We start from the raw sequence: 19,075 nt of genomic DNA, 5'->3' as shown, positions 1-19,075 counted from the left end.
ATACTGCTATGAAACAATATTTTACGATTCCCATGAGGGAATTATGGATTTGTTTGGCCTCATCTGGGATAAGTTTCCCTTTATTGTTCAAACTCAGCTAGAAGGCTCGGAAATGGGTATACAGGTCACTTGGATTATCTGATTAAGAAGAAAATCCTAAAAAAAAAAAAGAAGAAGAAGAAGAAAATCTTTTTTTATTTCAAACCAGACTCTAATGAAAGTCTTTAATTACTTTTTAAAATTTTTTAAAAATTTATTTATTCATGAGAGAGAGAGAGACAGAGACACAGGAGGAGGGAGAAGCAGGCTTCATGCTGGGAGCCCAACGCAGGACTCGATCCCAGGACTCCAGGATCGTGCCCTGGGCCAAAGGCAGGCACTAAACCGCTGAGCCACCCAGGGATCCCCCAATGAAAGTCTTTATAAAATGCATCCATTCACTTTGCTCCTGCCATGAATACACTAAATGTAATTTAATTTTTTTGTTGACTTATGGTCTTTGAGATTCTCACATCTCATTGTTTATATCAAGTCTCACTATTTGACACTGGATACATATAAATACAAGATATAAAAAAATTAGATTGAATGTGCCCTAACCACAGGACAAACTATGGCTCAGCAGGAAACTCTCTGATGAGGTCAGAATTTTTAAAATATATTTGACAGATTATAGGAATATATTAGAAATGATGATGGTGGTGGTGGTAATAAGTACTTACTATGTTCCAGACACTATTCTAAGCCCTTTACGTATATTAAGTTGTTTACTCTTGGGGCACCTAGTGGTTCAGTTTGCTAAGTATCTGACTCTTGATTTCAGCTCAGGTGATGATCTCAGGGTAATGAGAGTAAGCCCAGATTCAGGCTCCACACTCAGTGCAGAGTCTGCTTGTCCCTCTCTCTCCTCACATACTCTCTCACTCTCTCTCCTCAAATAAATTAATTAAATGGTTTTTTTAAAAAAAGAAAAACATAAATTGTTTACTCTCAAATTCTACAAGGTAAATATTATATCCATTTTATAGATAAACAACTCATATTCAGACAGGTAAACTGACCTGTCCATGGTCTTACTGCTAGAGTACATGGAACAGCCAGGATTTGCCCTTGGTTGTGTGGTTCCAGAGCCCTCACTCCTAACTGCATACTAAAACAAGATAAAATGTGCATAGGAGTATTGAACTGAAAGAACACAACAGGAGGGTTAATCCCTCAACGTGCCATTGTGAAATATGCTTATATGAAATATGCTTAAGCCTTTCATCCACAAACTCAGAAACACACACACCCCTTATCAGCTACCATCAAAGTAAAAAAGATGAACCTAAAAAACACACTTCACTGCTTGGGGCAGATGATAAAACATTAACAAACAACAAAGAGAAAGTCATATATCACAGCTTCTGTTGTATTTCCATCTTCTGTATCAAGGAGAATGATCTTTAGATTCAGGAGGGCTGAATAAATGTAGTTTAGAAGAAACTGAAGTATGAGATAAGTAAGGTGATAGCAGGAGACCGTCTTACTGTTTTAAATGAGTTTGAGTCTCCAGGCCTGAACAAATTACATCCCAGAGTATGTAGAGACTTTGCAGATGTAATCTAAGAGTCACTGTCAGTAATCTTTAAGGAATCAGAGAGAATAGAAAAGGTACTGGGGTAATAGAGCCAGAAAAATAGTATTCCAATTTCTCAACATGTGGGGAAAATGTGTATCCCATGATTTATAGATATGCAAGCTTGATTTTGAAACATGGTAATATTCTAAAATGATGAGATAGATGATTTGTGAGTCCCCAGAAAAGGAAGTGGTGATCACTAGGAACCAGGGCAGATTCATTGGGGGAAACATAAAGATCCTACATGCCTCTTTTTTATGGGTCTAAGGACAAGTGACAGTAGGGTGCCATGCCCATAGGTAGGGATGTGAGAGCAACTTGGCTGAGGTTCCTATCACCCTGTGCCATCACTAGGGTTGATGGAGAGGATTGGGCTGGCTGATGTGTTCCCTTTGCTTTTTATTTATTTATTTATTTATTTATTTATTTATTTATTTATTTATTTATTTATGATAGTCACACACACACACAGAGAGAGAGAGAGAGAGAGAGGCAGAGACATAGGCAGAAGGAGAAGCAGGCTCCATGCACCAGGAGCCTGACGTGGGATTCGATCCCGGGTCTCCAGGATCACGCCCTGGGCCAGAGGCAGGCGCTAAACCGCTGCACCACCCAGGGATCCCCCCTTTGCTTTATACTCCATGAAGGCACACATTTATTCAAAGAGAAACACCAGAGGGAGAAAAGCCTTCATATGGACAAGGAGATACAAATTTCTGTGCCTCCTTGCACCCCAATGTCTAGAGCAACAATGTCCACAATAGCCAAACTATGGAAAGAACCCAGATGTCCATCGACAGATGAATGAAGAAAGAAGATGTGAGATACACACACACACACACACACACACGGTATTACTCAGCCATCCAAAAAAAATGAAATCTTGCCATTTGCAATGATGTGGATGGAACTAGAGGGTATTATGCTAAGCAAAATAAGTCAATCAGAGAAAAACAACTATATGATTTCACTCATATGTTGAATTTAAAGAATAAAATAGAGGAGCATAGGGCAAGGGAGGGAAAAATAAAAGAAGACGAAATCAGAGAGGGAGACAAACCATAAGACTCAAACAAACTGAGGGTTGCTGGAGGGGAATGGGGAGACAGGGTAACTGTAATGGACATCAAGGAGGTCACGTGGTGTAATGAACACTGGATGTTATATAAGACTGACAAATTACTGAACTCTACCTCTGACACTAACAATACACTATATGTCAATTAATTCAATTTAAGTTTAAAAAAATAGTAAAACAAACAAATTCTGTGCCTCCCCAAAGCCCAAACAAGCTCACATCCATCTGCGGTTTATACTAATTAGGGCAAGCATATTTAGAAAATCTCTTAATTTTCTTGGAATCTGATGGATAAGACAGTATTTTTAAGGAAATAAATTCCTGGTTGACCACTCATACCAAAAATGCTTGAATTTATGAATCAATACCCTTCTGACTAGAACCCTTCCTTTCATGCATAGCTCACTTCCTCCTTCCATTAGGACTCTCCCCAGTGTTGCTTCCTTAGAGAAGTTTTCTCCAACCTATCTGATAGAAGACAGCATTTGCCCCCTATCATACTCTGGGTATCTTGTTTTATCCTTCTACATAATTCTTGTCATTATCTGATATCATACTACATACTCGAGCTCTTCCCATTATCTAATGTTGTATTATTATATATGCTATGATACATACGTGTGTCTGTCTCTGTATGTATGACTTGCAGAGCCAACAAATTCTATGTGAATGATGTCCTTACATTGTGTGGTAGTCTTGTCCTTTTGAATGTCAGCTCCGTGAGGGTGTGGTGAAGCTTGTCCTGGGAGAGGACTGACTCAGGGGATTGAGGGAGGCTGGATACAGTAGCCCTCTGTGTAACTGAAGAACCATCACAATGAAACAAGACAACAGTCACTGTTGTTCCTGATGTGTGAAGCGATAGGATATAGGTTTGGCTAGAGATGCAAAGCATACTCATAATTAGATAGATGCCTTCTGACCTTTGAACTCCCAATCTACTAGAGGAGATGTTCAAGGAGAGGCTACAAGACATCCTGGTCCAGATACTTTACTATTTGCCCAAAGGGGTGAGAAAATAGGTTGATTTATGGATTGCTTTTCATTCTATGTAGAATGACCTTATTTTCTGAACCCCAAACCAAGATCTGTGATCCTATATAAAGATTCCTGTGTTGCTATTAGGTTTGAAAGACCATCTTGTAGCTATAGTGCTATTAGTCACCAAAATATTGAGTTTCTGGGAGATATCAATTATTAAAATAATGGAAAAATATTTGAAATTGGCACTTTCCTGAGAAACGGAAGATGTAAAATCACTCTAGGATAGGCATTTTTCTCTCTTTGAGTACTCCTATTTTAACCAAATAGAACTCCAAGAGTTCTATTCTTGGAGTTCACTCATTTTTTTTTTCTAGCACAGTTGTTTGGTTTTTATTTTTGTTTTTTTTTTAAAGATTTTTAATTTTCTAAAGTAATCTCTACACCCAGCACCAATCTCACAACCCCGAGATCAAGAGTTGCGTGTTTTACTGACTGAGCCAGCAAGTCTCCCACAGTTTTCTGAACCATGCTGTCTTCCACAGAAAAACTGAGTACCAAAATATAACGACCCTATTTTAGTTTGTTCAGATTTAGAAAATCAAGAAGCCCTTGGAAAAGCTTCTGGGAGCACAGTAAAATTCCAGGCCCTCCTACAGAAGCTATGCAACCCTTCCCTCACAATGTCACTTCTACCTTTGTGGGGAAACTGCAGCCTATGCTGCTAATCAAGATCCCAAACTATCCTAGTTCCTACAGCCTAGACCATAGTGGCTCCCCATCAATTCCCCATTTGGGGATTATTTTTTTTTTTTTTTAAGATTTTATTTATTTATTCATGAGAGACAGAGAGAGAGAGAGAGAGGGGGGCCCAGGCAGAGAGAGAAGCAGGCTCCAGGATCATGCCCTGGGCCAAAGGCGGCGCTAAACTGCTGAGCTACCCGGGCTGCCCCCCATTTGGGGATTCTTGCACCAAGAGGTGGGTAAGGCAAAAGACTCCCCCCACCCCACCCCACTTTCACCACCCTTGGCCAAATCTGGACTCTCCTTTATCCATAGGAATCAGTCAGACTGATTAAGATATTATAATTCCAAATAGCGGCACTGGGCTGGTATCAGCTGTTCCCTATTAGACACAATGTTCTTTTCAATAGACTACTTTGTTTCACACTGACAGTCATTTTTCACCCTGCATGGCAGAATTTCAAAGCCAAGAATCCTGTATTACACGGTAAACAAACAAAATTAGACTCAAAATTGCCTTTTTTGATTTTGATATATTAATCAACTCTTCAGGAAAGCTTCTAAACATTTTCAATTACAAAAAAAAAAAAAACAGGCTGGCAACATTTTCCAACTTCAAAAAAATCAAGCTTAGTTAAAGGTTTGTTTTCTATTCCACTGATACTCTATATTACATATTTGCAACTGTTTCTGTTTTAGGACAGATTGATTAATGGCATCAGTTCTAAAAAATCCCACCACGTCCACAGGGGGAAAAAAAGTATTTCCATCTGTGATCTTCATTAACCAAGGCAGATCTACCTATTTTTGTGTGTTCCTTCTTGTTTCAGCTGCATCCTTGGGTCCCTGAGTATCTCTCAAACTATGGGCCTCATGATTGCCACTGAATGCTAATTGTGGGTCAGGTTGGGTACTCTGGTACTCAGAAGGAGAGTAATGGATGGAATGAGGCAGGGGAAAAGAGAAATCTTGACACCCCAGAGACCCAGCCTCCCTCCTGTACTTTAACATCTTACCTGACTAGGCAGGAAAACTGTCATTTGAACTAACAATGAAAAGATGTTGAAAAACAAAACAAAAAGTAAGATATGGTCAAAAGGGATGTGTACCAAAAAAGCATATTCTGGACAATTATATACTTAACAGATTCGACAATGATAGTAGCTAAAGTATTTAATTATGCCTACTCTTTCTTTCTTTCTTTCTTTCTTTCTTTCTTTCTTTCTTTCTTTCTTTCTTTCTTTCTTTTTTTCTTTCTTTCTTTTTTGTTACTTTCTTTAAGAAGTGGAAATCATAGGAAGAATGCTACTGAGACAACTAAAATGTTTACACACCCTTCCCTAAATGGATTCTTTAAGAGCTTGAGAGGTGACTATAGTTAATAGTTTCAAGCATACTTGAAACTGCTAAAAGAGTAAATTTTAAAAGTTCTCATAACCAAAAACAAAGCAAAATAAAACCAAAAAATTTTAACTATGTATGGTGATGGATGTTAACTAGTCTTTATTGTGGTGATTATTTTGCAATGTATATAAATATCAAAGTATTGTTATAGGCCTAAAACTAATACAATTTTTGTATATTTTTTATTGGAGTTCGATTTGCCAACATATAGCATAACACCCAGTGCTCATCCTGTCAAGTTCCCCCCCTCAGTGCCTGTCACCCAGTCACCCCATCCCCCTGCCCACCTCCCTTTCCACTACACCTTGTTCATTTCCCAGAGTTAGGGGTCTTTCAAGTTCTGTCTCCCTCTCTGATATTTCCCACTCATTTTCTCTCCTTTCCCCTTTATTCCCTTTCACTATTTTTTATATTCCTCAAATGAGTGAGACCATGTAATGTTTGTCCTTCTCCGACTGACTTACACCACTCAGCATAATACCCTCCAGTTCCATCCACGTCGAAGCAACTGGTGGGTATTTGTTGTTTCTAATGGCTGAGTAATATTCCATTGTATACATAAACCACATCTTCTTTATCCATTCAGCTTTCGGTGGACACCGAGGCTCCTTCCACAGTTTGGCTATTGTGGACATCGCTGCTATAAATGGGGTGCAGGTGTCCTGCCGTCTCATTGCATCTGTATCTTTGGAGTAAATCCCCAGCAGTGTAATTGCTGGGTCATAGGGCAGTTCTATTTTTAACTCTTTGAGGAACCTCTACAAAGTTTTCCAGAGTGGCTGCACCAGTTCACATTCCCACCAACAGTGCAAGAAGGTTCCCCTTTCTCCACATCCTCTCCAACATTTGTTTCCTGTCTTAATTTTCGCCATTCTCACTGGTGTGAGGTGGTATCTCATTGTAGTTTTGATTTGTATTTCCCTGATGGCAAGTCACATGGAGCATTTTCTCATGTGCTTTTTGGCCATGTCTATGTCTTCTTTGGTAAAATTTCTGTTCATGTTCATATCTTTTGCCCATTTCATGATTGGATTGTTTCTTTGCTGTTGAGTTTAATAAGTTCTTTATAGATTTTTGATACTAGCCCTTTATCTGATAGGCCATTTGCAAATATCTTCTCCCATTCTGTTAGGTTATCTTTCAGTTTTGCTGACTGTTTCTTTTTCTGTGCAGATGTTTTTTATCCTGATTAAGTCCCAATAATTCATTTTTGCTTTTGTTTCCTTTGCCTTTATAGATGTATCTTGCAAGCAGTTGCTATGGCCAAGTTCAAAAAGGGTGTTGCCCTGGTTCTCCTCTAGGATTTTGATGGATTTTTATCTCACATTTAGATCTTTCATCCATTTTGAGTTTATCATTGTGTATGGTGTAAGAAAATGGTCTAGTTTCATTCTTCTGCACGTGGTTGTCCAATTTTCCCAACACCATTTATTGAAGAGACTGTCCTTTTTCCAGTGGATAGTCTTTCCTCCTTTGTCGAATATTAGTTGAGCATGGAGTTGAGGGCCCATTTCTGGGTTCTCCATTCTGTTCCATTGATCTATGTGTCTGCTTTTGTGCCAGTACCACACTGTCTTGATGACCACAGCTTTGTAGTACAACTTGAAATCTGGCATTGTGATGTCCCCGGCTCTGGTTTTCTTTTTCAATATTCCCCTGGCTATTCTGGGTCTTTTCGGATTCCATACAAATGTTAAGATTATTTGTTCTAACTCTCTGAAGAAAGTCCATGGTATTTTGATAGGGATTGTATTAAATGTGTAAATTGCCCTGGGTAGCATTGACATTTTCACAATATTAATTCTTCCAATCCATGAGCATGGAATATTTTTTCATCTCTTTGTGTCTTCCTCAATTTCTTTCAGAAGTGTTCTGTAGTTTTTAGGGTACAGATCCTTTACCTCTTTGGTTAGGTTTATTCCTAGGTATTTTATGCTTTTGGGTGCAATTGTAAAGGGAATTGACTCATTAATTTCTCTTTCTTCAGTTTCATTGTTAGTGTATAGAAATGCCACTGATTTTTGGACATTGATTTTATATCCTGCCACATTGCCGAATTCCATATGAGTTCTAGCAATCTTGGGGTGGAGTCTTGTAAAACTAATACAATGTTGTTTGTCTGTAATAACCCTATAAAAAAAAACTTCATTAAAAAAATAAAGAGCTTAAGACAACTCCTGCTGTTAATTGCTAAAGTTTTTTGTGACCTTTAAAGCACTATCTTATTTATTAGTTAAAAATGACAAGTTATCAGGTTTTCCATAATCCCTGCAATTTGCAATGGGTGTCATCTATAAGAATATAAAACAACTGGAATACAGAAAATCTGTTCATGCAAAGGGCTTACAATACATGGTAGAAACTGGACAAAATAGTTTCCAAAATATGTTAGGAATACTGGAAATGTGAAAACAAATGTGATATTATATAATTAGATAAGGCTGTGTATATTACTACATGAGAATTTCATCTCCCTTATTAAAACTAAACAGAACTTAAAAGCTTTCAGCACTTGAAGAAGCTGCTTTTGAAGGGCATTGGGGCTGGTCAAGTGACCACAGGTCTGTCCTGTGATTTCTCTCTCTCTCTTTCTCCCTCCCTCCCTCCCTCCCTCTCTCTCTCTCTCTCTCTCTCTCTCTAGCACACACACACACACACACACACACACACACACACACACACACACTTCTTGGTACTCCTTACTACAAATGAGACATACTAAGATTTTCTGGACTTTATTATTTTATTTCTTTTTTTGTAAGATGCATAAAAACAATTAAGCTTATAGAGTCTGGCACAATAGCTACATAACCCTCTTAGCCCCCACGAATATTTATTTTTATTCACCAAAGGACCTAGTGATTCAACATATTAGGCTGTGGGCCTCATGCATGCCATTAATGACAGAATTTGTAGTTGTAGATCTTGTCCTAGGATTTTCCAAAATTAGGAATGTCTCTCATCATCAACATTAACTTTACTTTGATTCTGTATATTGTGATGAGGAGGAAATTTTAGGATGCCAGAAGATAAAGACTCATAAAAGGATATTATGCACTTTTTATTTCCTATCAAATGCAAGGCCAAGCAGTATTTCAATATTATTCATATTACTTCCAGCATTCTGCCTAATGGTGAGAATTTTTTTATCATCCAGAGCTGGCATTGCTCAATTAAAGAGTGAGGAGTGGAAAGGAGTTTCACCCCCTACTGTTGAGTTTCTATAGCAATGAGTTAGAGGAAGATTTCCCAGCAAGTAGACAGAATCTTTAAAAAGGTTTTACTTGTTTATGGGCAGAAATCAAAACTACATAGTAACATCAAGTTACATCTTTGTTCTGCCTTATATGGGACAGGAAAGAACAAGTTTCCTCCCAGTCTCTCTCTATAGACATACCTACTAAAAAGTGCTTGGCAGGTAGGTGTTCAAAATTAATAAGCTTAAAATGGGTATTTTTAAAACTTTCTCTAGATATTTCTTATTTTCCTCCTCAATGTAGATGTACTGCAGCCTGTCTGCAGTGTCACCCTTAACTGAGACCCCATCCTCTGCATTCATGGTTTGGTCCCTAATGGGTCCAATGACAAATCTCTTGAAAAAAAATACAACATTCAAAGAAGAGTTACTCACATAGTAAAGGGAGATACTATCATGTCAGTTAACTGTACATGGTAAGGGCATGTCAAGGGATGGTAGCAAAAATGGAGCAACGTATTCAGGAGTGAAATTAACTGAGGAAGATTCTCTAAAAGTGGTAAGAATTCCCTATGGGCTTGATCATTATCCAAATGCATTCATTTTATAAAGTGCCTATAAACCATAACCCTGGTGACTTACATGAATTAATTAACATCCATGTCTAGTAATCAGCCAGCAGAAAAATTAAATATATCTGAAATATATGTCAAATTATTTTTTTGTTTCATTTATCACAACACTAATCCCAATTCACATATGTTCAGTCTTCTAAAGTTCAGCTGCTATTACATGATTCTTGCTCATAACTTTAGAAAAAAGGAGGAAAGTACTTTTTAAGACATCTAAATTAAGCATTTTTATTAGGAAAGCAGTATGTCAGCTCAAAGGGGATAGCTATGCTAAGGTAACAAGAGGTCTACAGCATTCCTTGCATGACTGAGGTGATTCCTCATTCATGTTGGCCTCCTTTGGTGTACTGTGTCCCAGAATGAGGGTAACCAAAAAACTTAAAAGAGGAAAAAGAAACGGCAGCAAAAATGGAACTCTGTGAGATTAATTGTATCATTTAATATTTATATGATTGTTTCTAAAACACCAACTCAAGATATAAAGAAGTGTCATTGGTTGAGAGAATTTTAAATACTTACCTTTATCAAGAGAGTGGTCATTGGCAAGTGAAACCACAGGAGGAGGCCCATGCCTGGTCCTAATGAGCAATTTCAGACTTTGGTTCATTTTAGCAACTACAATTGAAGAATACAAAGAAACCAGAATTATAATTACATAATTTTATATTGTATCAGTATATTTCTGCTGAAAAAAGAAAGCTGAGTAAAATTAGCTTAAATAATGTCTTTTATTATGTTAGAAAATAAGAGGTCCAGAGATAGAGTAGCTTCAGGGTGAGTTCACTTGGTAATTCATAGACATCAAGAAGGATCCAGGTCCTTTCCATCTGTCTACTAGGCTAATATAAGCATGATGGCTTCTCCCCTGAGGCTAGCACCTCCTCACAGTACTAAGATTGGCTTCTGTAATTCTGGGCAACATATACAGATGACAACAATCAGAGACAGAAGTGTTTCCATATACACATAAATTTTACACAGAAGCATCTTCCTCCTCAAAAATCATCTCTCAGTTTTCATTGGTCAAAACTGTGTCACATACCCACGTCTAAATCAATCATTGGAATGGTAATAATTAGATTTAGAATATCTGTTTAGACTATTAAAGATTCACTTCCCCTCAAAGCTAAGGGAAACCCCAACTTCCCCTAAAACACATGGTCACCCAATATTTGAGAAAACTTAGGGTTCTACTAGCAAGAAATAAAGCTAGTGAGAATGACAGGGAGCAGGAAGCCTAAAGTGTCTACCACAAATACTTAATAAGAATAGAAATAGGGCTCAACTCACTGCAGACATCTCAATGCATAGAGCTGGCACTAACAGCCTAACCGGTAGACAATATCATGCATATAAGATTAACCATTGTTGCTATAACAGTATGTCTTCACAGAGAGCTGCAAAGACATGAATCTCTCTTTAAAAGGCACTAAGTGATTATAATCAAAGAACAAATCATTGCTAAATCCATATCATTTACATGAACCCAGAATAGATATTTCTTCTTTTATTGAAAAATCAAGGGTTCCCTTTACTGGAAATTTCAGTTCCAATGAGTTTCCAGTAACAGTTTCACCTTCCAGATACGCATTTGTAATACATTTGTATTGGTTAGTTGGGCTCAATTTATCTAACGAGCCACTAAAGTGGCCAATTGTTTATGTAAATTAGGAATCATGGCTATATTAAAAATTAATTTATTATATAATGTGCTACCTGAATATACTCATACATCATTTAATTTTTCATTCCATTCCAAATTCTTCATTTATTACATGTCCATCTCTCACGTGGAAAAAAATGGTTAAGATGATATTGTTAAATGTGTGTTCTTTTCTGAAATATTTAATCAACTGAAATATTTAATGAGAAATAACACTATTAAACACTATTCTACTATCTTTAAGGGATATCAGGAGAAACAATGTGGTGCAACTATAAAGCCATTAACTGAGAGGTAGGAGACAAGAGTTCTAATTCTAACAGCATTTATTCAGTACTCACTATGTACCAGGTACTGTGCTAAGTGTTTTATTCATATTCATTTATTTAATCGTCATAATAGCCTGTAAACTTCTTATAAGTGGCAGGAGCAGGATTCACCCAGACCTTGGGACGTTAAAGCCAAAGCACTTAACCCTAGTACACTACAACCTCTCTAGTTCTGGAATTGCCACTAATTATTTGATCTTGTCAGAGCCAGTTTCCTAATGAGTTAAACAGAGAGTTGGGTAGAAAAATTTCCAACACTAACGCTTAAAATATCCAGAAGGACTTGACCTTACAGATATCCTCCTTTGCCAAATAATTTATGTTAAAGTTACACTTATCATACATGACCAAACACCTGTCTCGACACTCTACTAACGACAACTACAAGATGATTCAGAGAAAAAAATAACTCAAAAGCCAACAATGGTATATAAGTCACAGGAAAACACAACTCTTTGGGGGAATAAGTTTGCAGTTTATTAGACCTAAATTCATGAATTGCCTCAGACACTGGTGTGAAACTACTTAGAAGGCAGGCTACAGAGCAGGGTTTTCTACAATATGGCTTCTAAATTAACTCCCAAAGTATGCTAAAATATTTTCGGACATTAGGCAGTAGAACTTTCTTCCCCCTTCAGAACAAAATGTCTCTCCTCTGTTGAAACTTCCTAAAAGAGAACTGAATTATTTTAAACCATCTCACCAAACATAATTATGAGTATTTATGAGATTCCTCAAATATTCTCTTTAAAGAACCCACAGAGACACAGAATAGAGCTATACATTCGCATAACAATCAATAATAAATTCATTTCTCTAAACACTGTGAACTATCCATTAAAGGGACCTACCATTCAGCTTCTTTGAAGGGCCAAGTTTTAAATTTAAGTGATTAAAATCTGGAATCTTATTTTAATAATATAAGCAGGATTGGACAGTATCTTCCTGTGGTCAGTGGAGTAGTTCCTACTTGCTATACTTTTTCACTGTGTGTAAAGAGGGACATCAAGTGGTCTAAGTTCTGGAAGACTGTCTTGTCAGTGGCATTTCCTCAACCTAGTCTGTGGAGTTTCTATGATCCTTGATGGGCTGGTTGAGCAAAGGAGTACAAAGGATAGAAAACTTCAAACCACTCATCTTATGAATCACTTGAATAATTTCAGCAAAATTTTGTAAGGATCAAACTTCTTTGAGTTAAAGACTTTTCTTTGGGGCATAGAGTAATACCTTAATTCTCTCCAATAGATAAAGGATATAATAATGTGAATACAAAAATAATTTGTGTATCATAGTGTTTGTATTTTGGATGCATATTGTTTTATGGACAAATTTGCTTTCCTATTGCATTCTTTTTATGTTAAATAATAAATTTGTTATTCCTAACAACAACAACAAAAAGACCAAAAACAAGTTTAAAGCATTGTTGTTGCTAAGGTCAGGTTGTGAAAAATAAATTTGTTACTACAGTATACAAGAATGAATCCATAACTTTTTAAAAAGGATAGTTACAGCTTGTTTACACCTATGACTTGGAATATATTGCAAATAAAAGCCTGGGCACTTCTATTCTTATACACTTGTAATCTCCTTGTCCTATGTTTATGGAATAGATAAATTAAGAAGAGCTTTATGACATTTTTCCACCAAGAAGGAAAGGTTAGGCAGCTGGAGAACTGCACAGAAAGCCACTAATGACAAGAACCATCTGCCTGTTATTTAAATGTTTCTCAAATCAGGAAAGCATGAAGTTCTTTCTGGTTCTTTCTGCCCTTAGTCCTTCAGGCCAGTCGGAGTCTATGGATGAGGGGCAAAATGAGAGGAATTACCCTTCTGTCTGGCCTGAGCTATTGAGTTTATAGTAAATTAGAGTATTAAATTGATATAGTAAAATTGATATGACAATTAAAAAACAATAGAGCCGAGTCAGTACAAACTGAAATTAAAAAATTCATTCTGTAACAGTGAGGACTTCAGAACCACAGGAAGTGGAAGTTCACGGAAGTGATTAAAGCATAGACAAGGAGTCCCAGGACCTCAGTTCCAAGCCTGTTCAGCCTCTTCCAAACTTCTGGCAATTTATTTAACTCCTCTAGATTGTGTTTCTTTATCTGTGGAATGGGACTACTCACCTCAAAGAGTAATGGTGAGAAGTAAGTAATCAGATTGGAAGTACCTGTCAAAAGTGCCTGGCACATAGCCAGGCACACTATACATGCTAATGACTAGTCTTATTAATCCAGGAGTAAGATTATTCAACTGAGAGACAATATCTGGACAGGACATCCTGACCTACAAATGTCTCTCATTTTACATAGTGACATAATTTGTTTTTAAGTTCTTCCTTTCACAAATTCTTTTTTGAAAATTTAGTTCCAAAAGTAATATGCATTTTTTTTTTAAGTAAAAACTACTGAATAGGTTAGAAGTGAGAGCCCTTTTCCCATCCTCAATACCAACTCTGATCATTCTTACTTTAAAAAGTAACAACAGTTCTTGGCTTGAGGTATGTTTCTAATCGTTTTACATGTTTAAACAAAATTAGATACAGCTATTTATAATTTTTAAAATACAAATTGAACCATGTTATAAAAATTATTCTATTACTTGCTCTTCCACTTGACTATCCTGGATATCTTTCAGGATATGTTAATATGTTTAGATGTATACTGTTGACATAAATTTAATATTAAATTTAAGAAAACAAGATAAATGATGAAAACAAGAATAAAGTCTTCTTTCACCATTGTTTAACTTTAAATGTGATGACCGGATTGTATGTTGTGGGGTTTTTTTTTCTGTTTTGCTTTATGCACACCTCAGTAGTTCCAAGAAGGCAACGAAGCCCTTCATATCTAATAGGGCACAGAGCAGAAGTTGCATGTCTTTTACAGCTCTTCCAGACTTTTGTCAAAGCCTACACTGACTAAAGAGGTATATCTATGTGGCCTGGAGGCAGATCTATGTAGCCAAAGCACCTTCTAGGGCCACAAGAGGGAAGAGTCAAAATTTTCTCATTACTGGAAAGAGATCAGGATTGAGAAGGCCCAGTGAGACTCAGAATCTGGAAAGGCAAGGAAGGATCTGTGAGGTGCACCCAGAGAGGTTGACACTTGACCCCCCCAGTCCTTTCAAGGACTCTTGAACAATAAGCATGAACTAAAAACATTGGAGGAGCAGCATCTAAAAGGACCAAGCTGGCTGAACAATGGCAGTCTCCATATTATCCAGTGAGATCTAATGATCAGTAACCAGAGGGGTTTCTACCTATGCTTTGGCAGTACTGAACCTTTGCACAATGTTCGGGACAGGAGAGCACTAATAAATATTTAGTTACTTCCTGCCAGCCCAGAAGTATGATGAAATCTTAGATTTGGGTGTAAGTGAACTTTAAAGATATGCAATATTTTTTAGAGATTTAGGTTTGTGTTTGCTAATTCATACAGATTATTCCATTTAAAAAGCAACCATGCCAATAAAATGCTAGAAAAGTAACCTGCATTCATGCTGTAATAACCAACTTTGACATCTGCACAGCTTTGTACACTTGGTAAGCTCTTTCCACATGTTATCTCATTTCATCTTCACAGAATTAAGAGTGTTCTGTGGCTCTTGAGCTGTTGACAGTGGATGTGCAGGAGCGAAATGGCTTAATGGAAGAGAGGATTTTCTTTTAAACATCTGGTCATCAGGTATTTCCTTAGCTTTGTTGTATTCTCTTGCTCTCTGTCTCACACACATTCTTGTTAAAAACAAGAAGAAAATGTTATTCAACACTTCATTTAAAAACATCTGTGCAAAGTTGTCAATTGTAAGGGGAGATTCACAGAACCCAATGCCAAGGATGAATTCACTTCTTAAGGGGTTGCAATTTAGGCTGCCACCCAATGGTGGTTGTAGGTCATGGCCCTCGTGAAATGGAGAAAAAACAAAGGAACAGCTGCAGGGATATCCAACAAAGGAAAGAGATTATAACACTTTGTGATGCCTTCTTACTATCAAAAACACGTATCTGGGCAGTCTGGGTGGCTCAGCAGTTCAAGCCCCTGCCTTCGGCCCAGGATGTGATCCAGGAGTCCCAGGATCGAGTCCCACATTGGGCTCCCTGCATGGAACGGAGCCTGCTTCTCCCTCTGTGTCTCTGCCTCTTTCTCTCTCTCTCTCTCTCTCTCTCTCTCTCTCTCACTCATGAATAAATAAATAAAATCTTAAAACAAAAACACATATCTTTCTTAAAACAATTCGAAAGATATAAGGTTTACTTAAAGAGGAGGGTTTTTTGGTTTTTGGGTTTCAGAGCAAACAGTTTGGTTCAAATTCCCAACAGCTTCCTTTTCAACTACTGGCTTTGACATCTATAACCTGGTCTCTCTTTTATGAGTAAAAAGAATTTGCCATGGGTAAAAAAAAGATTTAGTCTCCACAGCTCTCTGCTTTAAGATCTTTCTTTTGTTCCTCCTTAGTATTAGCAAACACACAAGCTCCCCTTGGGGAAAATAAACATCCATCCTAGGTGCAGCTTGACTTCCACAATCATACATGTTCCCCTAATACTTTATTTCCACATTCTTTTTCTTTCTGAGAACTTCCTCCATCCTTCAAAAAGGTCTTTCAGGTTTGGACATGGTGACTTCATTTGTATAAATTGGTTATATTTTTAATTTTTTTCCTTTTCATAATCCCCATGGCAACTGGCTTCTTTGGAAACTTCCACAGAAAGTCTGAAGATATATCTTTTAACTGAACAGAATATTTTGAAGAGAATTAGTACAGGAAAATAAGCTGGTTTCATTACCACATCCTTGGCCTTTCATTATTTTTTTGTTTTGTAAAATGAAAAAAAAATTTAATGTCAATTCAGCTAGATAGAATTGGTCAGGTATTCTGGGTCTTACATGTTATTAAAGAATGTGAATAATTTTAAAAGATGCTGTCTCCCGCATTTTAAAGAGCAGTTTTCCCTTAACCATTCAATAAGTATTTATTAAGTATATTAATTGCTTGAAGCTGCAAAAGATTCAGAGAACTATAAAACTCAAAATTGGGCAGCCTGGGTGGCTCAGCGGTTTAGCACTGCCTTCAGCCCAGGGAGTGATCCTGGAGACCCGGGATCGAGTCCCATGTCGGGCTCCCTGCATGGAGCCTGCTTCTCCCTCTGCCTGTGTCTCTGCCTCTCTCTCTCTCTCTCATGAATAAATAAAATCTTAAAAAAAAAAAAAACCTCAAAATTGTCCTCCTACACTTGCAGTCATGTTACTAACAATGAGAGGTAGTGTGTAACTAAACATTGAAACTATAAAACAGTCCTATTGTCATTTGGTATGAAAAAGGAAATGATCATTTTCAGTTGATGTAATACAAAGGCAAAAATCTGAATTGGGTTATTAGAGATGGGCAGGAATTGAAAAGTTGAAAGGCAAAAATATTCCAAGCATCATTCCAGAAATAGAATATTTACATTGCAGGTAACCATGAAATGTCTGGAGATGCACTGTCTAGATCAGTTTAGCTACAGGACACTGTACAAGACAGGGTTAGGAGATAAGGCTAGAAGACAAGTTTAGGAAACCTTGACCATCAGCCTTGATTTTATCTCATAATAGGATTAACTAATTTTAAAAAAGAAATTAATCTTAAAGAAATCTGAAAGAATTTTTGAGATGACTTGTTTTGTTTTTCCTTTCTCCATTACCCTACTCTACTTTCAGCCAGAGTGATCTCAAGAATGACATAATTCTATCATACAATTTTTTTTTCATGAGAGACCCGGGGCGGGGGGGGCAGAGAGAGAGGCAGACACAGGCAGAGGGTGCAGCAGGCTCCATGCAGGGAGCCTGATGTGGGACTAGATCTTGGGTCTCCAGGATCAGGCCCTGGACTGAAGGCGGCGCTAAACCGCTAAGCCGCCAGGGCTGCCCTATCATACAATTTTAAAGTGTCTTTCTCCTCCTTAAAACAATTCAATAGCTTCAGCATCTTTGAAAATCCTACAGACTTAACATATGGCCTTTAGAGATCTGGCCCTAGCTTGCCCCTCCAAACTTGTCAGTAACACCATAGGTATCATTCAAACCCCTTCCCATCTCATTGAAACACTCCTTCACTCCTCTCAGTCCTTTCCCTTTTTGGTCTCAGTTTAGATGTCATTTCCCCCAAGGAAGGCTCTTCAAACTCCTCAAATCCCGATCAGGTTCCCTGCCATAACTCTTATCTCTAAATATTTAGGACCTGTATCTTGTCTGTGGCATATCCTTAGGGGAGGGGTAGTTAACACTAGCACCTACTAGAGGGCCAGGAACAATATAGATGCTCAAAAATATTTGTTAAAGAATGAAAAAGGCAGAGGATAGAAAAAATAGGAGTCTATGGCTATCACACAATCATAAAGTAGTAAGATTTAGCCACTAAATTCAGGGATAGGCTTGTGACAATAGAAAAGAAAAGATGAATAGGGGCACAATACAAAAGCTAAATGAGAAGTCCACAAACCTGAATTCTGAATTGATATATTTTGTACACACAATCAGGAGATTCATCTATCTCAGCAGTTTCCAGATCTTGACTAATCATCGGAATCATCCAGGAATAAGGGGTGATTTTTGGTTGGGATGTTTTAATTTTTCCTATCATCCTTTCATAATCATATCTAACCAATGTTTAGGAACTATTTACCTGGATGTCCTATAAGGTAACTTTTAGTACTAAATTCTAATTTAACCAAGATATCCACAAACAAGTAAATGATAGAGGACTTGTTAAGTAACAAATGTAAGCAGAAAGGATGTATTATACTAATTGGATTTTTTGGAAGGTTGACCTAGTCACAATCTGCATATAAAGGACAGCCAATAAACACTTGCTTATCAGATAAACCAGGTGAGCAGTAAGAAGGAGCACATTTTGGTTTTTTGTTTTAAAAGATTTTATTTATTTATTCATAATAGACACAGAGAGGCAGAGACAGAAACAGAGGGAGAAGCAGGTTCCCTACAGGGAACCCGATGTGGAACTCAATCCCAGGGCCCCTGGATCACACCCTGAGCCAAAGGCAGACGCTCAACCACTGAGCCACTCAGGCGTCCCAAGGAGCACATTTTGTGAGGAATAGATTTGATAATGGATGTGTTTCCCAACTGAGATTCTACCAGTTATTTGTCTAAGGGCTATGTCAACAGAAGTCTCTACCTTCTTGTCTCAAATAGGTATTTGCCCTTGACACAGCTATTGTGGCTATTATCTCTTCTTTAGGTTACAGTACCCAATTTCTCTTTAAAGAATTATCCTCTCCCATTTTGTATAGTCCTACAAGAACTATAATCAGGTCTTGACCCTCTCCTAGACTTTGAAAACTTAAGTGTCCTAAAAACAGAGAAATCAGTTGGTGTTTTGTGATTGTTACAGTGGCACTAAGTTAATTCTTGCTTCTGAGG

Source organism: Canis lupus, chromosome 3 (assembly GCF_048164855.1).
Source record: "Canis lupus baileyi chromosome 3, mCanLup2.hap1, whole genome shotgun sequence".
Taxonomy (NCBI): Eukaryota; Metazoa; Chordata; class Mammalia; order Carnivora; family Canidae; genus Canis; species Canis lupus.
The sequence above is the reverse complement of the archived record's forward strand: the minus strand, read 5'-3'. Positions refer to the sequence as shown.